Here is a 17,760-nt window from a genome sequence, read left to right as displayed (position 1 = left end):
TGAATATGTTCATCCTGGAAAATATTTGGAGGGAGGAGGCGATTAAAATGGTCTTAAAGAAGAATAGTAGTGGGTGAATTTAAAGAGAGGAAAATTACAGCTTTTTGTAATTTTTTTAATTGCTAAAATTAGAGCTGTTACAAAGTAGAATTAGTTTCCTCAGAGCTACTGGGTTCCTTTTCATCAGAAGTCTTCAAGCAGAGAATGGAGAAATGTTTTGGGAGGTTGAGGAGGGGAATTCCTGCTCAAATACAAGTTGGATAAGCTGACATCTGAAATTTATTTCATTTCTAAGAGTCTATGGATGCTGTAAAAATAATTATAGGCTTGGGAATAGGGCCCATGAAGAAAGTAAAAGAAATGATATTTTTTAGCAAAGGGAAGACTAAGAGGATACTTAATAACAGTCTTCAAATAGATGAAGGATTATGATAAAAAAAAGAATGGTGACCTATTCTCAATTTTCATTTTGAGTAGAAATGGAGTAGAAATGGTTTTCAGTTGTAGCAGAGAGCAGTTTGACAGATTAATAGTTATTAGACCCTTACAACATGCCCAATACTGCAAGAAAGCATATATATAGTGTTTTACCATGGAAAATACTCTATTTTTGGAGCCAGTAGAACTGACCCCAAATACTGTGGTTTCCTGTGTGACCTCAGGTAGGTCAATTAATATCTCTCTGGGCCTCAGTTTTTTTTATTCTTTAAAATGGTCCAGATGACATCCTTCCACTACTAAGAATATCATCTAAGTAAGTATATCTAAGAAGTAAAATTTGACATAGTAGATACTGTTCAAAGTATCTTCAAACATAACAATTGCATTGTTAGATTTATGGAGGGATTTTGGCCATTCTCTGATGTCAGGGTGATATTCCAAGGATCATAGATTTAGAACTGGAACAGACCCTAGAGGCCATCTATTCCAATCCCATTTCTATAGCTCTGAGCAAACTAAAGCCAGGGAGGTTATGATCTAGCCAGTGTCAAAGAGAAGATTTGACACCAAATCTATTTCTCTTTCCATTGACCTATGGATGCCAGGGAGGTGGTAATATCTCTAGGTAATAGGAGAGAGCCATTTATCTGGAATGGATTAGGTGCCATCCTGACTGGAGACTGAAAATTGAGGGAGCTGGGTGGCACAGTGTAGATATGGACCTGAAATCAGGAAAATCTGAGTGTATACATATACACACAAGGCGATAAAGTAGCACAGTGAGTAGCATACCAGGACTGAAGTCAGAAAGACTTGAGTTCAAATCCAGCCCCAGACACTCTCTAATTGTGTGACATTGACTCAATTCCCATCTGTTAAATGAAGTAGGAAAGAAATTGCAAATCACTCCGGTATCTTTGCCAAGAAAACCCCAAATATAGTCATGGAAAGTCAAACACAATTGAAAATGACTAATAAATAAACACATAGGTATATATACAAATATGTTCACATAAGTATACATAGGTACAGATGTATACATATATGGTTGTACATATAAATATGTTGAGCTCTTAAATCAACCTGTGGGGTAGTTAATCTAAAGTCTATTTATATATTGCTTTACAGTTCTAAGCACTGTCTTCTTTCATTGCAAACTCCCATATGGCTCTGAGAACTGGAGCTTCCAAATACTATGAAATTCTTGCTATTCCTTATATTTATATATACTTGGGACAGATGTCCCCAAAGTTCCTCTCTTGGTTCCAAGTGCAAGGAAGTCAGTTGTAAGAAGATGCTATTAGTACCACTTTCTACTTCACTTCATGAACCACAGCAGAGACTTGCAATTGTTTCTCAATGAATTCCTACTATGTTCACACTAAGAATCTTCACCAAAATATCCTTGTCCTTGCAGCTTTGGGATATTCCTCATTCTGGGCAACTATGATGTATAGACCAATACCCTTTAAGTAAAGAGTCATTATCATTAATGTTTGTGTAAAAAGAGAGAACTAGAGGAATGTCTTTGATCCTTCAAATTTCTACTTATTTTAACATTTGTCATCTAAACTTAGGACCTGACCCTTTCAACTCAGCTTCCTGGCCAGGTCTGCTCAGAATAAATACTATATGCTTTAAGTGGTAATTCATTTGTACCATCCAGAAACCCAGGTTCTCCTTGAAGTTCATTGTAAATCATAAATAAACACTTCAAACTGGCTTTTTAAATGAACAGGCTATCACTATCTTACATTTATTGGCTGCGCCCATCACTTGTTAGCCTCAAGGCACATTGAGAAGTATGATAGAAGAAAGTCATTATGGCTTCCTGCCTACAATAAGCAACATTAAAAATAAGCATCATTTCTGTAAGATTTCCTTCATTCAATAAAAGGCCTGTTTTCCCTAGCCCTCAGTTATTCAAAGATGGTTTCTCTAATCTGCAACACCCCCTACCCCTTTATGTTCTTATTCCCTCCTACTGCAACTCTCTTGGACATTTTCCTGCTCATTAGCACTGCTATCTGAAGGTGGGAAGGGTTCAGGTGAGGAGGAGAAACTCCAATTAGTCAGTTTGTCTTTTCATTAGCAAATCTGGTTAAGGCTTTGGCAGAGGAGGTGTTTGGAACAGTTGGTGAAAAGTGAGGTTTGGAAAACATTCTGTTGCTTATCTTTAGAGCATTCCATGCTTATACAGACTTAAAGGTTTGCAAAGTTGTCTGTATGTACATTGTCTTATTTAAATTACCATCATAGTGATATTGATGATGATGATGATGATGAATATTAAGATTACGATAATAGCTAATATTTATATATTGTTTTAAGGTGTGCTAGGTACTTTACAATTACCTCATTGAATTCTCACAAAAATCCTGTTATTATTAATAATACCATTTTGCATATGTGGGAAAAAGAGAAAGAAGTTGTGACTTATTCAAGGTTACAAAGCTGGAAAATATCTGAAGCAAATTCCATATATCTTCTTCCTTCCTCTAATTCTAGTGTTTTACTCATTATGTCTCATTGCCTTTCTATTCTTGCTCCTTGTGCATTAGAGAAAGGGTAGGTCTAGTTGTCTTCTTAAGTTCCTTTATGATCCTAATGCTACAGTCCAATGAACTGGTCAAATGAGGACTCCAAAACATATTAATAGAATAACTAATTGTATGTCTTTCTGTGCTTATTAAGAGAGGTTTGCGGGGGTGGCTAGGTGGTGCAGGGGATAGAGCACTGACCCTGGAGTCAGGAGTACCTGAGTTCAAATCTGACCTCAGACACTTAATAATTACCTAGTTGTGTGGCCTTGGGCAAGCCACTTAACCCCATTGCCTTGAAAAAAAAACTAAAAAAAAAAGAGAGGTTTGGTTTTTTATTTTGTTTTTGATTTTTATACCTATGATTCTATGTACTTTACCAATACATCTATCTGCAATACCAATACATCCAATTCAATTCCAAAATACATCAAATTTCAGAACTGAAAGGAAATGTAGAATACATTTGGTCTAATACCTACCTCTAACAAAAATCACTCCTATAACTTCTCCATCAAGAGTTAGTCAAATCTTTGAACCTTGGATTACAGGAAACTCATTAACTTATGAGAAATTTGATTCTACTTTTTTACAATCTTAAGATGGTTATTGTTTTTATTATTGCTATATTCCAATAGTTTAAGCAACTCTATTATATTGAACTCCATATTACATCATTCATTTGTTTGAAAACCTTTTATCAATTGCCTACTCTGGATCTATTTCCCATTAGTTTTATCTCCTAAGATAAAAAAAAAGTGATTAATAATTTTTCTCATATAACAACCCTTCATATACCTGAAGCCAAGGATCACATTCTTCTAAGATTTTTTTCCAGTTTAAATGTTTCCAATTTTCATATAATGTATGTGTGTGTTTGTGTGTGCATGTATATAAATTGTTCTAAGATTTGCTCTCCTTGTCTAGTTTAGCTTGAAAATACAGGCACTTACTCATTTAATACACTCTGGCTAGCTTGGAAATTCTAATTTGATCTGTTTCCAAAGTAGGTGGGTTCACCCCTCCTTAGACCACTCAGTGGCTCCTCCTCTCCTGGGGCTCCCCATATTAATGCTAACTCTGGTGTAGACTGCCAATAAGTTAGTCCACAGATTCAAGAGGTCAATCAGTCTTGACATCCCCTTGTAACTGGAATTACAGATATGGTCTGCCATGACTATTACATGACTTCAAGGTCCAATTGACAGCACCAAATATTCATAAGTTTTAATATTTAAATGACCATGGGCACATAATTTGATTCCTCTGAACTTCCGTTCCCCTATTTTTATAGTAGAGGATAATAAAAGCCAATCCTTTCAGGATAGGGAGGATCAAATAAAGTAATATCTATAAAGCACTTCTCAAGTGCTTCATCAATATCAGCTATTATTATTATGATTATGATTATTATCATTATTATTATTATTTTCTCACACTGACCTTCTTATTATAACAAATGGTCAACATCCCCTCCCCACCAAAACATTTTTTTTAAAAAAGGAAACAAAATAAACAAATAAAAATAAAAAAATCTGAAACTTATGCAATACTCTGTATGTGCTCATTAAGTCATAGATTATTGTAGATTTAGAACTAGAGTGTGACTTAGAGACCACTTCAAAAAATCCCTTATTTTGCAGATGATGAACAGAGACAGAGAGAGATTGGAGTGTTCCTAATATCACACAGGCAGGAAGGAGCAGAGCATGAATTCAAAACCAAATTTTCTACTCCCAAATTCCAAACCATTTCCACTATACTGAGCTGTCTCTTTGGAAAGGGTAGAATATAATGGGACTATCCCCTCATTCTTTCTGGGCATTTAACTTCTATTAATTATACCCTACATCAAATTAGACTTTTTGGATGTTTCCTCATACTGTTAATCCACACTGACCTTTCATTCCATGAACCCTCCTCACCATTTTTTAAATTAAGATATTTCAATAATTGTATTGAATAATTAGTAGAATAGTAGTGTCTTGTTTTTCAGATGAAGAAACTGAGTCATGGGAATAATAATACCATCATTTATATCTGCAAAGCATTTTACAAATGACACTTCATTTAAGCTTCATGGCAACCCTTGTAGGTTGGAGTTATTACCATTCTCATTTTTATAGACAGGGAAACAGAAAAAAAGATGCCTTGCTTAAGGTCACATGGCTAGTTAATGAAGTTGAATTTGGGTTCAGGTCCTCCTGTCACCTACTTATTAGAGATGTGCCTACCCATGATCACACAAAGGTCAAAAAAGTTTGGTTTTATTTGTTAGATAAGGTATATCATGTATTACACCCAAATGTAAAAGCTATCCCACTATTATTGCCATTGTTTCTGGTGCCATATCTTCCACAATCATGACTTGTTCATGCTGTGCTTATTAATTTTCCTTCCTTAAAAAATTAAAACAAAAAAAATTTCTCAGAGTTAGAAATGACTAAAAAAAAGAGGAAATGATTGAAAGAAAAAGTAATTTAGTTCATTAGAAAAAGGATCCCCTCTAAAACCTGGGTGCTTTGCTTGATTTTGTTTTAGACTCTCCCTTAGGATTGATGCAGTCTTCATTAAGTAGAGGCCAGGCTCAGAATCACTGAGCAAACAGGATAAAAAAGGACTTTCATCTTCCTTTTTTTTTCCTTCTCCTTGTTCTCCACTCAAACTGCCTAATAACCAATGTGCTCTCAAACATGCCACCAAAGAAGGTTTCTGTAAAATTTAAACCTTTGGGTAGAATAATATATGTGAGATTGGCCATTTGATCTATTGGTGACAAGTGTTAAAACACATGTGCATTGATTTTTCCTTGAGGAGTTTATTTTTAAGGGAAATTTAATAGTAGTATTGAGCCTAGTTTTTCCTAGTGGGGAGGAGTGGGGGGGAGCCAGTGAAGAGGGTAGCTGCTAATGGTGCTTTCCTATGGCAATTGTTTAGGTCAGTAGAAAGCTGTCACAGCTGAATACTCTCCTTTCTTGAGGATGTTATCATACACAGGATTAAGTCACTCCCCAAACATGAAAACAATAGCAACTTGTTAGTGGGGGAACTTGTTAAGGACAGTCTATTGAGTAGTTATGATCATCGGGAGAAGTAAGTTATAAGTTCTTGCTTATTCATTTTCTCCTCTCATTCCAAATCAAATAAGCTCTAACTGCAGGGGATGAAAAAAAATCATTCAGTTGTCAGGGGAAGGATGACTCAAGCTTTATTGAATATCATCTTTTGCAATGTTCCCCATCCATCTGTCTCATTTCATTTTCTAGGTAACTAAGAGGCTATTCACTCCACTTTAAGCCACATCCATGACCAGGTATATAGCTTAGCACAGAGGTGCTTTCTAAATGGCTACCTCTGTGACTAAGAGAGCAAAGAAGATCCTCTATCTAAACCCCTGAAAATGGAAAGGTGGAATTAAAGAAAGAGAAATAATGTTAAAATCAGAAAAGGCTGGGTTTATATAATGATGATGATGATGATAAGAGAACGATAAGAATGACAAAAGTATCAATAACAATAACCAATATTTATATAGTACTTACTATGTATCAGACATTGATATAAGTTCTTTATAATTTCATTTACTCCTCACAATAATGCTGGGAAACAGTTACTATTATTTTCACCATATTACAATTGTGGAAACTTAAGTAAACAGAGGTTAAGCAACTGAACCGGGGCCATACAGCAGAAATGTCTGAGGTTAAATTTGAACCTACTATGTGGTACAGTGGTCAGAGTGTTGGACTTGGAGTCAGACTTATTTTTGTGGATTCAAATCTGATCTCAGGCACTGGCTTGCCATATGACCCTGGACAAGTCATTTAATCTTATCTATCTCAGTTTCCCCTTCTCTGAAATGAGCTGTAGAAGGAAATAAACTACTCCAGAATCTTTGCCAAAAAAAACCCAAATGGGGTCACCTACAATCATACATAATTGATCAACAGCTGAGGCTGAGGAAGGTTTAAAAGTCTTATTCAGAATCACATAACTTGTAAGGGTATGAAGCATGATTTAAACTCAGTTCTTCCAGATTTGAAGTCTAGAATTTTTTTGACTACCTCCCAAACAAAAAAAGATAGTTCCTTCATAGGGACAGTGCCTGGGATATGGTAGAGGCTTAATAAATACTTTTCGATGGATTGATTCAATCAGTCATTGTTTTCATTTCTGCAATATAGCTTGTATTCATCCTCATCTATCCATTTATTACTTCTCATCTATACTAATTGTTTACCCAGCAGCCAATTCCTTCCCTCTGTAATCCACTCCACAGAACTCCCAAAGACATTTTACTAAAGTGAAGGTGTGTTCACAAAGGTGTGTTCCAAAAATGTTATTGTAACCCTATTACTTTTAATATATGGTCAGAAGTATCTGAATCTGGATTAGAGATGGCCCAGATGGAAAATCCAGCATTTCACCTACTATATTATTATTATTATTATTATAATTATTCAAAAAACTTTGTAAACTTCTAATGGCTAAATAAGATCAGTTACTATTCAGACATTTTCTAATGAAGGGCAAGAAATGAAACAGATCCAAAATAAAGCAGAAAGGACATGGATTCTCCCAATTTTTATGGAAGATGAATTCTAAAAACAGAGCACCTGAAAAAGCTTTTGATTTACTTTTAGGAAAATTTCATCTCCTAGTAGGAAGAAAAAACAAAAGGAACTTTTGCTCCCAAACAAATTCCAACTAACAAGGAAAAACTGGGAGATGTGGAAATAATTAGAATTGTAATAAGGTCACCTCCATATCATCTTAAAATCACAGGAGCAGGTAACAACAAGTTGGCTTTGAGTTCACCAAGAACAAGCCATGCCCTCTTTTTTTCACATATCAGACTGGTAGTTAAGGGGAATATTAAACCCATGGTATATCAGATTTCAGTAAATTTCTCATCTTACAGTTCCTCATGATAGCTTTGTGAGATAAAGAAATACAGCACCAATGAAAGACTACTTAAGTGAATTCATAGTTGGTTGAACAACTATAGCTAAAGTGTCAATTAATGGATTGATTCATCACCCTGTAAAGAGGTGTCTATTGGAGTGACAAAAGGCTATGTCCTTGCTGTTGAACTATTCAACATTTTTATTAATGACTTGGAGATGGTCTAAAGGTCATGATTATGAAATTTTCAGGTGACAGGAAGCCATGAAAGACAGCCAAGAATAGCCTGAATGATAAAGTAGGGATTCAAAAAAATATCTCAACAGTCTCTTATTATATGACAGCTATAACAAGATAAATTTCATAAGCATATTACTTGGCTCCCAAAAATCAAGTATGTAGGAAGGAGGTAGAAATATAGGATCAAAAAGTTATGATTAGAAATTTATGTAGGGAAAATCTTGGGCTTCCAAAGAACCTTGTTCTCAATATGAATCAGTGGTAGTTAGAACAAAACAAAACAAACTGCTGCTATCATAAATGACCTGAAAGGAAATTGACTGCCCAGATAACAGAAAGCAATAGTCCCACTCAACTCCATTCTGATCGGATCCCATCTGGAGCATCATGGTCAATGTAACTAATTTTAGATGGATCATTGATGAGTTGGCATGCCCTCACAGAAAGACGATTAAGATTGTAAGGTGACTCAAAAACATGCTATATATACGTACTGGTTGAAGAAAATGAGTATGCTTAACCTGGAGAAAAAGAGAAAACTCAGGAATGACATGAGAACAATTTTCAAATATTTTAGCAGCTGACAGGTTAAAGAGGCATTAGACGTGTTCTTCTTTTTGTCCCCAGAGGGGATAACTAGGATTAATGGATGGAAGTTACAAGAAGGTTGAGTTTAACTCAGTATAATTTTCTAACAATTAGAGCTGTCCAAAGATTAAATGTACTGCTATGGGAGATAGTGAGTTTCTTATCACTGGAGGTCTTCAAGAAGAGGCTTGCTGATTTATCTGAGATAAAACAAAATATAATTAATATTTTGAGCAAGAGTTGAATGAGAATACCTTCATGTTTTCTTACAATTCTGGGGTTCTTTAGTTCTGTGAAACTATTCACAAAAGGAAACTAGAATCATTACATTATAGAGATGGAAGGGAATCCACTCATATATTTCCCCTCATATTACAAATATAAAAGTATTAGAGCAGTTCCCTTCAATAATAATATAGCCCATAGCATTTTCAAAGATCTAGAGAGAAGTTTACACAACTTCTTGAAATTTTATCCACAGCTTTCACACAGGACAGTACTTATGTTTCACTATAAATGAAATTTCAGCATTTCCCCTTTCTATAGTATTCCTTGACAATAGAAAACAGAAAGTTTATTCTATTATCTCCTCACTCTCCACCTAAAGTTTTCTTTTTTCTACTCTACTCACAGGAGAGGGCTGTAACCCAGTTAAAAAAAAAAAAAAGAAAGGAAAGGGCAGAAAGAGAAAGAGAGAGAAAGAGAGAGAGAGAGAAAGAGAAAGAGAGAAAGAGAGAGAAAAAGAGAGAAAGAGAGAAAGAGAGAGAGAGAGAGAGAGAGAGAGAGAGAGAGAGAGAGAGAGAGAGAGAGAGAGAGAGAGAGAGAGAGAGAGAGAGAGAGAGCTTTCTACCTACCACATCATCATGCAGTCAACCATGGAAACAGACAATGAAAAACATGTGTTTCCCTCCTGTGGTTGTTTAAAATTAACCTAATTAGGTTGCCAAATGCCTGTGTAATTCAGTTATAGGTGTCTTATAAATAACTAGCTAGAAATTCAAGCATTGACTATAATGAAATCAAGGAATTTCATTTGCAAAAATACATATATTTGCCTTTTCAGCTTTTAGAAGCTTCTAACCCTTGAATTCTCCATGCCCTATATCAATATATTGGGAAGATGGGATAGTAGTAGGCAAGAGATCTTTTCCTTGGATGAATCTGAGGTTCTTGACTTCTGAAAAGGAATTAACTCTTTTAATTGTTTATACTAGTGACACTGTAAGCTCCTAAAGGGATTAAAGGACATATCCTGATGTGGGAACTCCCTCTGCCAGATCACCTCCCATATATAACTAAATAAGTAAGTTCTAAGACATTGACTGAGTCACAGAGAGATTTAGTGATTTGCCTAGTCCTGCAGCTAATAAGTGCCCCCAGAAGTATTTGACTCCAAGTCTTTCTAACTGGAGCTCAGCTTTTGCACTATTCCAAATAACCTCCAAAATACCAATGAAAGAAAATGAAATATTTTGCCCTCCTGACCACTTAAGCAGGTGTTGCATCATAGGATTTCACCTCACCTGATCTTTCTTAGGTGACTCTCTAGCAAGTCCCATAGTCCATGAAAGGAATACTATAGGGTTACCTTTCTAGCCCTTCATGCCCTTTGTCACACTACTGTTAATTCAAACAAGACATTCTACCTCCCATTTCAGTATCTTTGCATTGACTGTTCCCCATTCTTTGAATATTCTCCCCAATTAGTTTCCCCAGATTCCTCCAAGAATCAGTCAATTTTCTATCTACTCAGAAAGTCATGTGCAGCCTCCCTCACCTACCAATGCCTTCCCTTCTCAAAATGACTTCTAACTCCTCTGTGTGTGTGTGTGTGTATATATATATATATATATATATATATATATATATATATATTTGTGCGAACCTAGCTACTTACATGTTATATCTCCCATTAAAATATAAATTCCATGGGGAAGGGACCATTTATACCTTTATTTCTGTCCCCAGTGCCTAGCATAGTGTCTGGCACATAGAAAATGCTTAATAAACTGTTGTTAACATTACCATTTAGACATATGGACAGGAAAACAATGGAACAAGGAACATGCAGCTCATACTAATCAAATCAACTCCATTCCCTATTATATAGACTAATTGTGGAGGAGTATTCAGTGAATCAGTGAAGGCAGAAGTCATGGGAAAGAACTATGCTGGCTGAAGGAAGGTGACCAATAGCTCAGAGCCTTCCTATGTACCCATGCTGGCTGGAAAATGAATGTTTCCCAGGTAAGTGGTACAAATGCATTATGAAGTCATAGCATAGAGGCAGGAAGAGTCCCAGCAGCATCTGGACTAAGAGAATCACATAGTCAAGCCAAGTCTGATGAACCTGATGCCAGATGGGACAAGGTAGGCCACTGAACCCCCTGCTTTAGGGTATTTCTATCTCCTTATTTGCCTTTCTGTCTGTCTGTTAGTCTGTCTTTATCTCTCTGTTTGTCTCTCTTTGTTTATTTTCTCTCTTTCTGCCTCTCTCTGCTTGCCCGTCTCTTTCTCTGTCTTTTTATATCCATCTCTTTCTGACTATCCCTGTCTCTGTCTTTCTCTGTAGATGTGTCTCTTTGCCTCTGCCTCTCACTCTCTATCTCTGTCTCTGTTTTTCTGTGTCTCTGTCTCTGTCTCTCTCTGTCTCTGTCTCTCTCTCTCTCTGCTTGTCTCTGCTTTGTTTCTCTGTCTCTCTCTCTGTATCCCTGTCTCTGTCTCTGTCTCTCCCTCCTTTTTTCTCTTCATCCAGGTTCCAGCTAAGGAAACTAGCTTTCTGTGGGTCCCAAAGAAAGGACTGATAATCAGGGGACACCAGATCTTTGGATTCTAATCTTAAGAAACTGTTCAGGAGCCCTCTCTAGTGCCCAAGGTCCCCAGCTGCTTCATGGGGAGAGTCAGGGTTTGAGTGACACACTGTGGAAGACAATCACTCCCCTGAGCTAGACAGAGCAAGAACTCTGGGCAGTCAAAGGGAAGGGGAACAGCCCATTTAATGTGCTCTGATTCCCTCCTGTAAAGAGTGGGAAATTATCTGCTTGCCTGGAATATCTTCATTAAAAATGCATTTAAGCTGTGGAGCTTTCTGAAGGAGAGACCTGTAATACATGAAAGATTAGCCCCAGATTGCTGATTGGACTATTTTACATCATTATGGTAATTAAGCTAGCAAGGCTGTTGTGCTGACTTCAACATTTTCCTCCATTTCCCTTTGTCTCCAATTCAAGGTATTTTCCCCCCTTTCCATCTCTCAGTCTTCTTTCCCTTCCTGCCCTCCCCATCAGCTCCGGCTCTCCTCGGAGCTTCTGCTTGCTTGGCTTCATGAATATGCATTTTTACTCCAGTCTGATTCACTCATTCTCCCATGGCTTCCTCTGCCAACCTTGTCCTGACTGTGCAGAGTAAAGGGAAGAAATTAATGGTAATTACAAGGTGTGAGTGGATATTACAGCTCTCTATCTGATTGCCAGTGAAACCAAATAAAAATGGAACTTAATCAGCCAATTATTAAAACATAGAATAAACAAACTGAGACTTGTCTCTTACTTTCTCTCTCTCTCTCTCTCTCTCTCTCTCTCTCTCTCTCTCTCTCTCTCTCTCTCTCTCTCTCTCTCTCTCTCCCCCCCCCACCCTTACTTTTACTTTCTGTTCTAAGGCCAGCAAGGTAAGTTTGGAGGCTGTGATTAAAGACCACTGACTATTATTCTAAGCAATTCCCTCCTATTCCACTAGAGTTAAGCTACACAGATGGTGCAGGGAAGCTGCCCCTTTGGAGATGAGAAAGCAGTTGTTGCTGTATTAAAGCTACACAGTAACAATGGATTCACCAAGGAATTCAGGATGATGAATGGTATGACCCTTTTGCCAGAATCATGGGCACTTCCAAGGCCCTTCCTTACAAAGGACCATTATACAAAATGTCTTTGTCATTTATAGCTCTATTTCCTACCCTCTTCGTTCCTCTCACCTCTACCAAAAAATATTCAGCTAACTCAGCGCTGTGGAAGCAAAACTGTAAACTCAGGTATGTCATATAGCTCTGAGACACTTCTCTAGGGAACCTGGAACCTCTGAGTCAATGGATGGATTACAAGGAAAAATGGTTTCATCTGTGAAATATGACAAACTCATGTGTACATGTCTATAGCAGGAAGATCATGATTTGTGGATGATGGGGACCAACTCCCCAATACAAGCTGGCTCCTAGAATGAAGTATAGTAATACTATTCCATGTACACTTCCTCCCTAAGACTCCTACTGGAAAATGATATAATACAACAGTTTAAAGGGACCTCAGTAGCCTCTAGTTCATCCTCTCCCCAGGGAAAAAATTCCCTCTAAAGTACAACTGACAAGTGATCATCCAGTCCTTCATTGAAGATCTATAATGACAGGAAGCATACTATCTCTCAAAGAAATCTGTTCCACTTGGGGATAACTCTCACTGTGAGAGAACCGGTGGGGATTTCAAAGGTTAAAAATTCATAAGAGTCATCTTCAACCCTTCATTGGAAAAGTTGGAACCTATGGATATAGAATGTTATATTCACTGCCAGATATAATCAATGTTTTTTCCCCTGTTATAAGGCAAGGTTCACTTAATAGGTAGAAGAATATCTGTGTCTGTGGCATAAAAACAAAATGTATCATTAAAAATTAATAACAAATAGAAACACATATGAAAACTTCTCTAAACTCTCAGTCTTACTGACCCTGTGAACTTTACAGGAAAATAGTTTCTTTCCAGAACTGACTCAGAGTTTATGTGCCATTGAAGGACTTCTTTCCCATTATCCAAATTCTTATTATCACTGAAATTCCCTAACTGAATCTTCTTTCTTGTTGTTTGTCCTCCATTCTTGAAGAAGTCCCTGATATCAAGGAAGTGATGCCATAGTATGTAACTTGGTTGTATTTAAGTGAAGGGGTGCTATGCAAAGTCACCAGGGGGTTCACTTCTCCAAAGCCAACTGGTCCAGTGGTCAGATACAAACCAGGATGACTGGAGATGGCCCTGAATGGAGTAGGAGACCTTTAAAAAAGTCTTTCCCAGGTCACAGATTGATTGAGGCAACTCCCATTCATTCATCAACTTTAGATAAGCAAGAGATGGGGCAGAGGTCAAAAATGACTACTTCCAAAAAAAGAAGAAAAAAAAATTGTTGAGAATTGAAGGACCCTCAGATTATCTCAATGATAAAGGCAGGTAGAAAGAAACAAGCAAAAAAAACCAACAAAGGCTCTTTCTCCTAGTTCAAAAATCAAAATAAAACAAAACAAACAAACCCCACACAAACCCCTCAATCTAGAAGGGGGAACACCCTCAGGGTTTCTGGCCAAAACTGAAACAATTGCTGTAGCAATCCACTCTGAACCAGTAAGGCCCACATAATGACCAACTGGGCTTAGCCTTGGCCAATCAAGGAAAGGATAGGATGGATATAGTCAGATCCTGTGACCAGGCAATGCAAGCTTATTTAGTCAAAAGACTCTACTACTCCACTGAGGGAAGGTCCAATATATCCTGACTGTACGACCCCCAAGTGGAACCCTAGTCCTTATTACCACCAAGGTGAAGTCTTGATAGAAAAAATTTTACTCTTCTTAATGTTAATGAACTCCAGACTCTTACTATTACTGAATTCTAAACTGCCTAAGAATAAACTAACTTACCCTTACACCTGCCCCGCACATATAATCTGCTCTTTATTTCCTGTCTGCTTCAGCAATAGATCTCCAATGACTCACCCCAACCTTGTCTATCCCCAAAATTCTCATTCCATAATTAACAAACTTCCATTCATTTTGGACTTTTCCCTCTCATTCTCCAGAGAAATTTGAAACACATTGGATAGTATCGCATCCTTGAACATCCCTTCTAATATAGTTTGAACCTTCTTTTACACCCCCAACCAGTAGTCCTGGATAGTGAGTAAGATTATTCTTTCCAGTGCCATTTCCAAAGCCTCCTTCTGCCTTCTTCATTTAACCTATACTCCTTGTTTGAGACTTACCATATCATTTTTATCATCTAATCCCAGTGGTAGTCACCATTATCTACCAACCTTCATGTTATTTCTTCTTTCTCTAGGAGTTCAGTAGCTGAGCATAGTCTTTCTTTTCCACTCCAATTCTTGCTTTTATTCTAGAGGACTACAACATATAAACTGATATACATTCAAATACTCTAAACTCCCAGTTTCTCAATCTACTTCATTACCATGATCTATTCCTTCTGTCACTTCAGTTATACACTGTGATCATTTTGCTGATTTTGCAATTACAAGTTGACTTCCAGGAATTCTGAAATGCCTGTATCTGACCATAACTTTTTATCCTCCTAACTTGTCCAATGCCTTACTCTTCCTAAATCTATTCTTCATCTGACCCTTACCCTCCTTCTCCTTCTCAGTCTCAATCTGTTTATTTGCCTCTTTCTCTATCCCTGTATTTCTGTTTTTTTCTGTTTCTCTCTTCTCTTTAATTTGTGTGTATGTGTATCTGTCTGTCTCTCTGTCTCTCCCCTCCTCAATTTCTCCCTAGCTACTGGTTACTTTGTTGGTGCCCCAAAACATACCTGTCTTCCCTGTAGTTAAACATGTCTGACTAAGCCTTACTATTTTCTCAAACTATAATAGTATAATTCTCATCTATGAAACTGTTGCATTACCTCCAATCCAGTTCTCTCACTTACTTTGGAAAACTTTGCAAACTGACTTCCAGGTTAATTATTCAAATCTAATTGTTTTGTCCTCTTCCCATATTATTCCCCCTTCTTAGATTCTTTTGGATGAGTTATTGTTGATCTCCTCCTCATTTTAGGTTTAATCTTCCTTATGTCTTTTCCTGACAATATTCTCCTTGTCTTCTTACATGTTTAGCTACACCTTCCTTTATCTTTGCTGTCTCATCATAAATATTCCACTCTTTAACTATGGGTATGCATACCTTGACACTGTTCTACAATATCTCCTTTCTATATATGCTCTCAGTTATTTATAAACTTCCAAGAGCTTAATTATTATCCTTAGACTAATGACAAAAGACTTTTGAAACAACTTGTATTCCTTCCATCACTATCACACAGACAACTTAAATTCAGCTTGTTTCCAAATGAACTCTTTTTCGTTATCTGCCCCAAACTATCATGTCCTCTTTTGGACTTTCCTATTTCTCTGTTTTTGTTAAATAAACTACTATCCTTCCAGTTTCCAAATTAGAGCAGGTTCTCTGGTGTCCCATCCACACACATTCCTAGTATATTGATATCTATTTTGCCCAAGGATGTAAGGGGAGGGAAAAGGAGAGAAGAAAAGAAATCCCATAAGCATATTAAAGTTATGCTCATCAGAACACAGCCACACACAACCTCCTGCCCCAAAGGGGAAGTAGCAGGGTATCTAGGAGCCAACCCCAAAGACAACGGGCAGCCTTTATCGCATGAAGGCAGTGATGGTGGGTGGTGGGTGGTAGGGAGCGGTGGCAGGGAGGAGTGGGGGGAGAGTCAGCCAGCCTTTGATACATGCAAATCACTACCCAGTCAGGAACATCACCAGACAAGTGTCTGGGGAAGCTAGGTGGTACAGTGGTTAGAGTACTGACTTTGAAGTCAAGAGGACAGTAGTTCTAATCAGGTCTCAAACACTTGATACTTACTAGTTGTGTGACCTTGGGTAAGTCACTTAACCCTGATTTCTTAACATCCAAAACCATCTCCAGTCATCCTCCTTTATATCTGGCCACTGGACCTAAATGACTCTGGAAGAAAAAATGAGGCTGGTGACTTAGTACATCCCACACTACTCATGTCCAGTTCATGTGCTTGCCATGGTATCACCTTCGAGATGTTACATTCTTCTTTAAAAATGAAAGACAGACATCATCATCATCCATAAAAGGGAGTAATTTTACCTGATTCCTAACTTAACCTTCACAAAAGGTCAATGTTTTCTTAAACCTTTAATATATTCTCAAATTCTATTCATGATCATACTTATTGTCTTTGTCATCCTCTTACCTAAAACAACTCCTTTTCTGCTTTGAGGCTCCTGACTATGTAATGCTTTTATTCTGTTGAGTGTGTGCATATATACATATATATATATATATGTATATATATATATATATATACATGAGAGAGAGATGCATATGTATATATTATCTATATATCTATAGATGTATGTATATCTATAGATGTATGTATTTGTATATGTATATGAAATTTCCCAGGCATATATCTTCTTTTTCATTTCTTTTCCAACTTAACAGTTCTAGCCAAGTTGATATTTTTGCATGAACTACTGAAATAACCAGTAACCTAATGACTGCCTCTAGTCTTTCTCCCTCCAAACCATCCTATAAATTTTGCAGAAGTATGCTTCCTAATGTGAAATTCTGACCATATCACTCTCTCATTAAAATCTTCAAAGTCTCTCCATTGTGTACTGAATAATACCCAAAATTATTACCCTGAAACTCAATGTGATGAGAGTATCCAGAGGAGAGCAATCATTTTAGTATAGGATCTTGAGTCCATAAGAGAATTGATTGAAGGGACTAGGCATATTTCACCTGAAGAAGACTAGTGGTGATTGCGATGGTGAAACGATAGCTATATTCAAGTATTGAAAGGGCTGTCAGGTGGAAGAAGGGAAAAATAAGAGTAATGGTTGACAGAATATGTAAAGAGGTCAAAATAGGCAAATAGGCCTGATCTCAGGAAGCACACACACACACACACACACACACACACACACACACACAGAGAGAGAGAGAGAGAGAGAGAGAGAGAGAGAGAGAAATACTATTTCCTGAAAATTCAAGTTGTCCTTAAGTGAAATAGAATGCCTGGAGGTGGCATTATCCTTTTATTTGGGGTTCATCAAAAAATCTGGATTACTACTTTTAGATAGATTACAGTGACTATTCCTTTGATATGAGGACTAGATTGTTATTGAGGTCCCTTCCAGCCATACAATGCTCTGACTCTGAGAAAGATCTTTATGCTGGGTTATCAATCTTACTTTCTGGCCATACCTCTCA

General features: G+C 37.1%; 1 protein-coding gene and 1 long non-coding RNA gene across 2 annotated transcripts in view; one reads left to right on the top strand and one right to left on the bottom strand.

Annotated features, from left to right (window-relative positions):
• Window positions 1-17,760, bottom strand: part of OPCML (opioid binding protein/cell adhesion molecule like) — a 732,434-nt gene that overhangs the window by 533,268 nt on the left and 181,406 nt on the right. The window lies entirely within an intron of this gene.
• LOC141487740 (uncharacterized) overlaps window positions 11,040-17,760 on the top strand; it is an 87,598-nt gene continuing 80,877 nt past the window's right edge. The window contains exon 1 of the long non-coding RNA XR_012468501.1: window positions 11,040-11,084. This is a non-coding gene — a long non-coding RNA (uncharacterized LOC141487740). The remainder of the gene's footprint in view (window positions 11,085-17,760) is intronic.

Source organism: Macrotis lagotis, chromosome 1, assembly GCF_037893015.1.
Source record: "Macrotis lagotis isolate mMagLag1 chromosome 1, bilby.v1.9.chrom.fasta, whole genome shotgun sequence".
In the NCBI taxonomy this organism is placed as follows: Eukaryota; Metazoa; Chordata; class Mammalia; order Peramelemorphia; family Peramelidae; genus Macrotis; species Macrotis lagotis.
This window is presented reverse-complemented; position numbering and strand designations above follow the sequence as displayed.